The sequence below is a fragment of the Bos grunniens genome, chromosome 8 (assembly GCF_055505025.1).
Source record: "Bos grunniens cultivar Pamir isolate PY7600 chromosome 8, Bosgru_T2T1.0, whole genome shotgun sequence".
NCBI lineage: Eukaryota > Metazoa > Chordata > Mammalia > Artiodactyla > Bovidae > Bos > Bos grunniens.
In genome coordinates, this window is record NC_141172.1 from 109425235 (window position 1) to 109431742 (window position 6508).

The following is a 6508-nucleotide window of genomic DNA, read 5'->3' on the forward strand; positions in this document are numbered from 1 at the left end:
ATGAAGGGTGAACGGGGAGGGGCCACACATACAAGCGAGTCAGGATGTGTGTGGTCTGCCGTACAAAGCGCAACAGGATTCGGCGACAAGCTCAAGCCTGCGTTTCCCACAACCACCTAACCCAGGCGGGATATGATCTTCCTTTCCCAGGGGCATGCAGTCACCAAAGGAAGCAGAAACTTGAGTCCATGACAAGGCATCTGCCTGGCTGGACGAGCAGCAACCCACCAAAGGTTTCCTCATAATAAACGAACAATAAACACTTCACCGAAATCTTTAAACGGATAGAGGAGTTTAATTATGAGAATTTAATTTTCAGAAGCAAAAGCTGCTTTCATACAATTACAGCGAGGCAACTTTTAATTAACTTTGGAAACTTTTTTTTGCTTGGAAAATCTAATTAAAAATACTTAGGGACTATTAACATAACACAAGATTCAGGGGAGGAGCAGAAATAATATTGGGAAGGTGTGGAAAAGAGACCCAGGACAAGTGTCATGGGGGAATTAGGGTCACCTAAGTTTCCCCAAGCACTCCGTCCCTCTGGGGCTCTGGGGACACGGAGGAGTGTGTGTGCTCTTTCACGTCTGGCTCGCTGCGACCCCATGGCCCACCAGGTTCTTCTGTCCATAGTATTATCCTGGCAAGAATAGTAGAGTGAGTTGTTACTTCCTCCTCCAGGGGATCTTCTTGACCCAGGGATCAAACCCTTGCGGATTCCTTACCATTAGCGCCACCTGGGAAGCCCCCCAGGAAACAGAGTAGAGATTTTGCCAATAGTTGCAGCTTTGCAGGATTCCTCTAAGACGTGGAGTCTGGTGAGAGTTCTGCCTTTTCCTTCTTTGTTTGGGATTCCCTCGTCTCTGATTTAGGGAATTCAGAGGAGGGGTGAGTGGTTAGATTTGAGGTTCAGAAGAAATTTCAGAAAGTGACGTGATTCCGTAAAACATCAGGCTCCCCTGGGAGGGAACAGCAGAGTGGGTGTCTGTTAGCTTTGCAACTTATCTGCCCCTCGTGCATGCTCAGAGGATGAGAGTGTGCTCTCAACCACAAGTCTCAGGGTGTTGGTCGGCATCACCAAGGAGTCTCTTAGATGTAATACAGATTCTCAGGCCCCCTCTCTTGGATGTACTGAATCGGAACGGGCATTTGAACACCAGGCCCAGGTGATTCATATGTACATTCAAGTCTGAGAAGCTCAAGAACTTGGCTGGGTGAGCCCCCAGTGTGATCTGCCCGCAACCTGTTTCAAAACTCCTTGGGCAGTCTGTTTATAGAGAGTGGACCCTCAGACCCTCTCCCAAACCAAGCGAAACAGAATCCTTGGAGTTAAGGCTTAAGGACCCACAGTTCAAAGAAGCCCCCCAAGACTCTGTGGAGCACAGGCAAAAGGAAGAATCCGAGTTTGAAATGGGGAAACCTGACCTCCACCTATTGCAGGACTTTAGGCAAATCTGAGCCCCTCTCTGGTCTGTTTCTCAACTTTCTCAACAACCAAGCAGAAAGTTGAATGATGTACCAGATTATTGGAGATCTGGGTCATTGCTGAGACTCCCTAGGGCTCTGAAGTCTGTCAGAACAGCCCTCTGGGTGGACCCCACCTTCCCAGTGAAAGCAGAGACAGAGGGGTCTCTGCCAACCCACTGGGGACCTCCAGGAGGCAAGGGCGGGGTCCTCTCCCTGCTACAGAAATGTGGCTTTCTCAGGAAGTTCCTTCTGCAACTCTAAGATCCACACAAAAAAGAAAACAAACACGCACTTCATTCTCAAGTGGCTCTGCCTCCCCCAGCCCACCGGGCCTCCCGCCTGCCCACCACGGGTTCCAAATATAACTAGCTGACCCAGATTTCTGAACCTAAGCGCCTCCGTCAGGGTGTGTGCAGGCGGCGGGGGCGGAGCCGGCGGGAGGAACTTTAGTGCTACACTGACCCCCTGTGGAAGTCAGAGGCGGCGGCCACGCCTCCCACCTCGCGCGCCCCGCTCCCCGCAAACCCGCACCTCCGCCCCCCGCCCCGTGCTCCCAACCAGGCCCTCCGACAGCAGCCGGACGCTCTCAGGGAGGGCCGTTCAGCAGCGGCCACCTCTGAAGCAGAGACCACGGGGCAAATCGGACCGTATCCCTGGGAACCCCGCCAAGGTCGGACAGAGGGCAAAGGGAGGGGGCGTGCAGGCCGCTCCAGCCTCTGTCGCCGGAGCTGGGATGTGGCTCCAGACTTCTCAGTAGGCTCCCAGCTCCGGAGCGAAGCCTCTTTCCTGCTCCGAACTCTTCCCCAAGGCCTTGTAGCACCCCAGGATGCAGTTCAGTCCTTAGCCTGGCTTGCAAGGCTCCCTAGGATCCAGTGCTGGCCTGCCTCTCCAGCCTCCTCACCCGGGCTCGGCGAGGTCAGGAGCATAGAAGCATGCCTACATCCCACAGTTTCCCTGCTGAAACCTTGGTCCAGGCTGCCGCTCCTCCCGAAGGCCTCCCCCAGCCTCCCCAGCGTGTCCCAACCTCACCAGACAGGAGCCCAGCAGAAGCTCTTCCTCCTCTCCAGCCTTCCCTGATCACGCCAGCTCCGGCAGGAGAAGGAGGCCAGAGACCTGGGTTTGCACCTGCGCCTGCCTCTCCCCTCCCTGAGCCTCGGTTTTCTCAGCTGTGCTGTGCTTAGTTGCTCAGTCGTTTCTGACCCTTTGTGACCCGCCAGGCTCCTCTGCCCATGGGATTCTCCAGGCAAGAACACTGGAATAGATTACCATGCCCTCCTCCAGGGGATCTTCCCAACCCAGGGATCGAACTCAGGTCTCCCACATTGCAGGTGGATTCTTTACCATCTGGAGGTACTAACTCCGGCCTCCTGTAGCTCCTAGGATAGGTGCGCGTGTGTGTGTGCTCATTTGCTTCAGTCGTGTCCGACTCTTTTGTGACCCTATGGACTGTAGCCCACCAGGCTCCTCCGTTCATGGGATTCTCCAGGCAAGAATACTGGAGTGGGCTGCCTTGCCCTCCTCCAGGGGATCTTCCCGACCCAGGGATTGAACCAACGTCCCTTATGTCTCCTGCACTGGAAGGCGGGTTCTTTACCAGTAGCACCGCCTAGGAAGCCCACCTTTGTTAGGCACTGAGATGTCATGAGATAGAGACTTTGGGACGTGTTAAGAAGGTACCGGGTTGCCTCAGTCACGGTGGTTTGTGCCATGCTCTGTCCTGCATCGCACAGAGGTTTTGTCTTACACCTTGGCCCCAGTGAAGGAGAGTGGCCATCAGAAACAGAGAAGCAGAGTTGAGCCTGGAATCCTGATGCCCAACTCTGTGCTGGCCACCAGAGACACCCAGATGCTCTAAGAAGCTTTTGGCTAGTGAAGGAGACAAAGCCATGAGGATGGCAGTTCAGATGGGTAAGGATTGGGCGGAGAGTAGGGCCCTTGAGCCAGTTTGGGAAGTCAGAGAAGGCTTCCTGGAAGAGGTGACATCTGAATGGAGAAACGGAGGACCAGTGTGAATAGGCCAGAAGGGCCATGACAGTTGACAGGAAAGCTCTGCTGATATAGGAAATGACCTCAGGGTGGGAGGGACCTTAAGAGTCCATGTGGCTGGGCTGAGATGGCGAAAGGCAGGAAGGCAGAGGAGCCAAATCACACACAAGACTCCAAAGGCGAGAGCAGTCAGAGCCTCAGGCAAGTTTTAAACAGAAAGTCATGTGGTCAGATTCCTCTTTGAGAAAGAGCCCTCTGCCTCAGGGTCAATGGCCACGGTACCAGGGGGCACCCCTTGATGTGACAGGCAACTTGCGGGGGGGGGGGGGCAGTAAAAGAGTTAGATACAGCTGAGCAACTAGGCGCACACACACGATGGACATCCCAGGGGCAGCTTCCTGGCTTCATCCACCTCCTGAGCCCTTGAAACTTCACTCCTGAGAGTTTTCCTTCTATTTGCAAATTTCTGAGACGTGTGTGTGTGTGCGTGTGTGTGTGTGTTATGCCTGCCTTCATGAGCCTGTACATGGCTGTGTTGGAGAATACTGTGTGTGTTTGTCTTTCAGTGTTTGGGGCTCTTCTGTGTACCCCTTTACGGTACACTCTACTTGACATTCAAACGTGGGGGTTACATTGGTCCACCTGGGGTGGCCGGTCAGGATCCATGCCCGCAGCAGGAGGTGCGCAGGCGAGAGTCCACTATGGGTTCATTATCTCTCCCGCAGGCACCCAGGCAAACTTATTAAAATGCTCATCTCACCCCAGCAGCCCCCGCTCGCCTTCATTTCTGGGACGGCCCGCCCGTCTCTCCGCGTGTGGCCTGGGAGCAGGGCCCCGCGGCTGGTTCAGGGCCTGCAGTCGGCTCGCCTCTCACTAGCTGGTGACCTTAGGCGCGCAGGTTAAACACTCGGTACTCAGTTTACTCAGCTATCAAATGGGTTGATGGTTAAGCCCATGACACGGGTTATCGGCCCACATGCACAGCACATCCGCTCTATTCCAAGCCCGAACATGTCAGGATTTTACTCATTCGTGGAGTCCATCAGCATGGCTTGGCCTCTGCCTGCCAAAGCCTACTCTTTCTCCAGCCATTCATCATTCAACTACCCATGAGGCCAACACTCTGTGAGTCATGAACAAGCTGAGGGTCACTCCCCTCCAAACTCCAGGTGTGCAGAGATGCCGAAAGGGAGCAGGGAATGCTTGTGCCATGAAGGCGGAAAGCGTGGGGGTGCTGTGGGGAGATGCTGAAAGGGAGCAGGGAATGCTTGTGCCATGAAGGCGGAAAGCGTGGGGGTGCTGTGGGGAGATGCCGAAAGGGAGCAGGGAATGCTTGTGCCATGAAGGCGGAAAGCGTGGGGGTGCTGTGGGGAGATGCCGAAAGGGAGCAGGGAATGCTTGTGCCATGAAGGCGGAAAGCGTGGGGGTGCTGTGGGGAGATGCCGAAAGGGAGCAGGGAATGCTTGTGCCATGAAGGCGGAAAGCGTGGGGGTGCTGTGGGGAGATGCCGAAAGGGAGCAGGGAATGCTTGTGCCATGAAGGCGGAAAGCGTGGGGGTGCTGTGGGGAGATGCCGAAAGGGAGCAGGGAATGCTTGTGCCATGAAGGCGGAAAGCGTGGGGGTGCTGTGGGGAGTCAGGGGGTCAGGGAAGCCTTCCTGTAGGAGGGGTTATCTAAGCCATAACCCAAAAGGTGAGGAGGCATCCGCTGGGGGAAGGGAGGAAGGAGAAAGGGCCAAGCAGAGGGCACAGGTGATAAAGGGAGAAGCTTAGCTGCGGAAACTGATGGAGGATGGACCCGGGGTGGGGGGGTGGGGTGCTGAGGAGAGAGGGCACTGGGAAGGCTGACCAGACTCCGGGCACAGATACCCTGCTGATGCTGGTGGGTTTCCATGAAGGAGATGGGGACTGGCACCCTCAGAGGGGCAGAAAAGTCCAGTCGATACACAGAGGAGGATGAATGGGAGGGGACTAAACCAGATTCGGGAAGACAGAGTGTTTCCTGTGGGCCGGGCACTGTCCTCAGGTCCTTACCTGACTGTTACATTTCCTTCTCCCCAGAAGGAATGGAAGAGGAACTCTCGTTATCCCCACTTTCCAGATGAAGAAGCTGAGGCCCGGGGTCACACAGCAGTCAGGAGGCAGGCTGCGGGGAGAGGACCACCTGGCCTGAACGAAAAGGAGCATGCCAGGGCTTTGGAGACAGCTGCTTGGAACCAGGGTTCCACCCCTCGAGGCCAGGGGTAGGGTCCCAAGAGCCCTGGCTCCAGAGCTGCAGGTCCTGGGAAGGCTTTTCTGTTCTGCTCATTCAACTCCGTAAGTTGAGACAACTGATACCTCCTCTCGACCTCCTCAGCTGCAAAGTGGGCATGATGAGACCCTTGAGGATGAGCCAGAGGAGTAGGCACCCGTGAAGGTCCCCCTCCCATCCCTGCTTCAGGGCACCAACCCAAACATCAGGCACTGACAGTGGATAGCAACCCCTGCCCTGCCCTGTTGCTCCCTCATAGGCTCACTTCACTGCCCTCATGACTCGTGCTTAGGAGTCTCACTTTTGTGTGTACCGAGAAGACACGTACAGGATGCTGTCTGTCATGACAGGAAGGAGCCTCTCCTTGAGACCCAAGAGGAATGGCTCGCTCAGCCTCACTCAGGAATAGGGTCCTCTGGACAAAGGCCAGTGAGGTGTGGGTGCTCCTTTCCCTCTTTGCTTTGGCTGCCGGGAAGCTCAGAGCCATGGATAAATTTGATCATCCAGCCCATCTGTTTTCTAGTGCTCTCTGAGAGGGCACGGTGTTGAGGGCCTTTCCACAAATGCAGGTGACTCACGGGCACACACTTAGGAGAACAAACGTTCCCTTGGGTATATCCTATGTTGCTACATGTATTTACTCCTAGCTCCAATTCCCTCACTCTTTTTCTCCCCCAAATAAGAATACACACAGAGCGCTTGACATTCTGTCCTTCAGAGATAATGTTCATGTGAACATTATGGTGAACGATCCTCCAGATGGGCATGAAATGAAAGTGTAATTTTACAAAAATGGGGTTGCCTAA

At 54.9% G+C, this 6508-nt stretch overlaps 1 long non-coding RNA gene across 3 annotated transcripts; it reads right to left on the bottom strand.

The window, feature by feature from the left end:
- Positions 1-273: 273 nt before the first annotated feature.
- On the bottom strand, positions 274-6172 carry LOC147367891 (uncharacterized). 3 transcript variants are annotated; one of them, XR_015169347.1, is made up of 3 exons: positions 5486-6172; positions 726-863; positions 274-640 (listed from the first exon to the last, which is right to left on the bottom strand). It is a non-coding gene; the product is annotated as an uncharacterized LOC147367891 (long non-coding RNA). The 3 variants fall into 3 exon arrangements; XR_015169345.1 differs by lacking the exon at positions 5486-6172 and adding an exon at positions 2497-2664; XR_015169346.1 differs by lacking the exon at positions 5486-6172 and adding an exon at positions 2369-2506.
- Between the last annotated feature and the right edge of the window lie 336 nt (positions 6173-6508).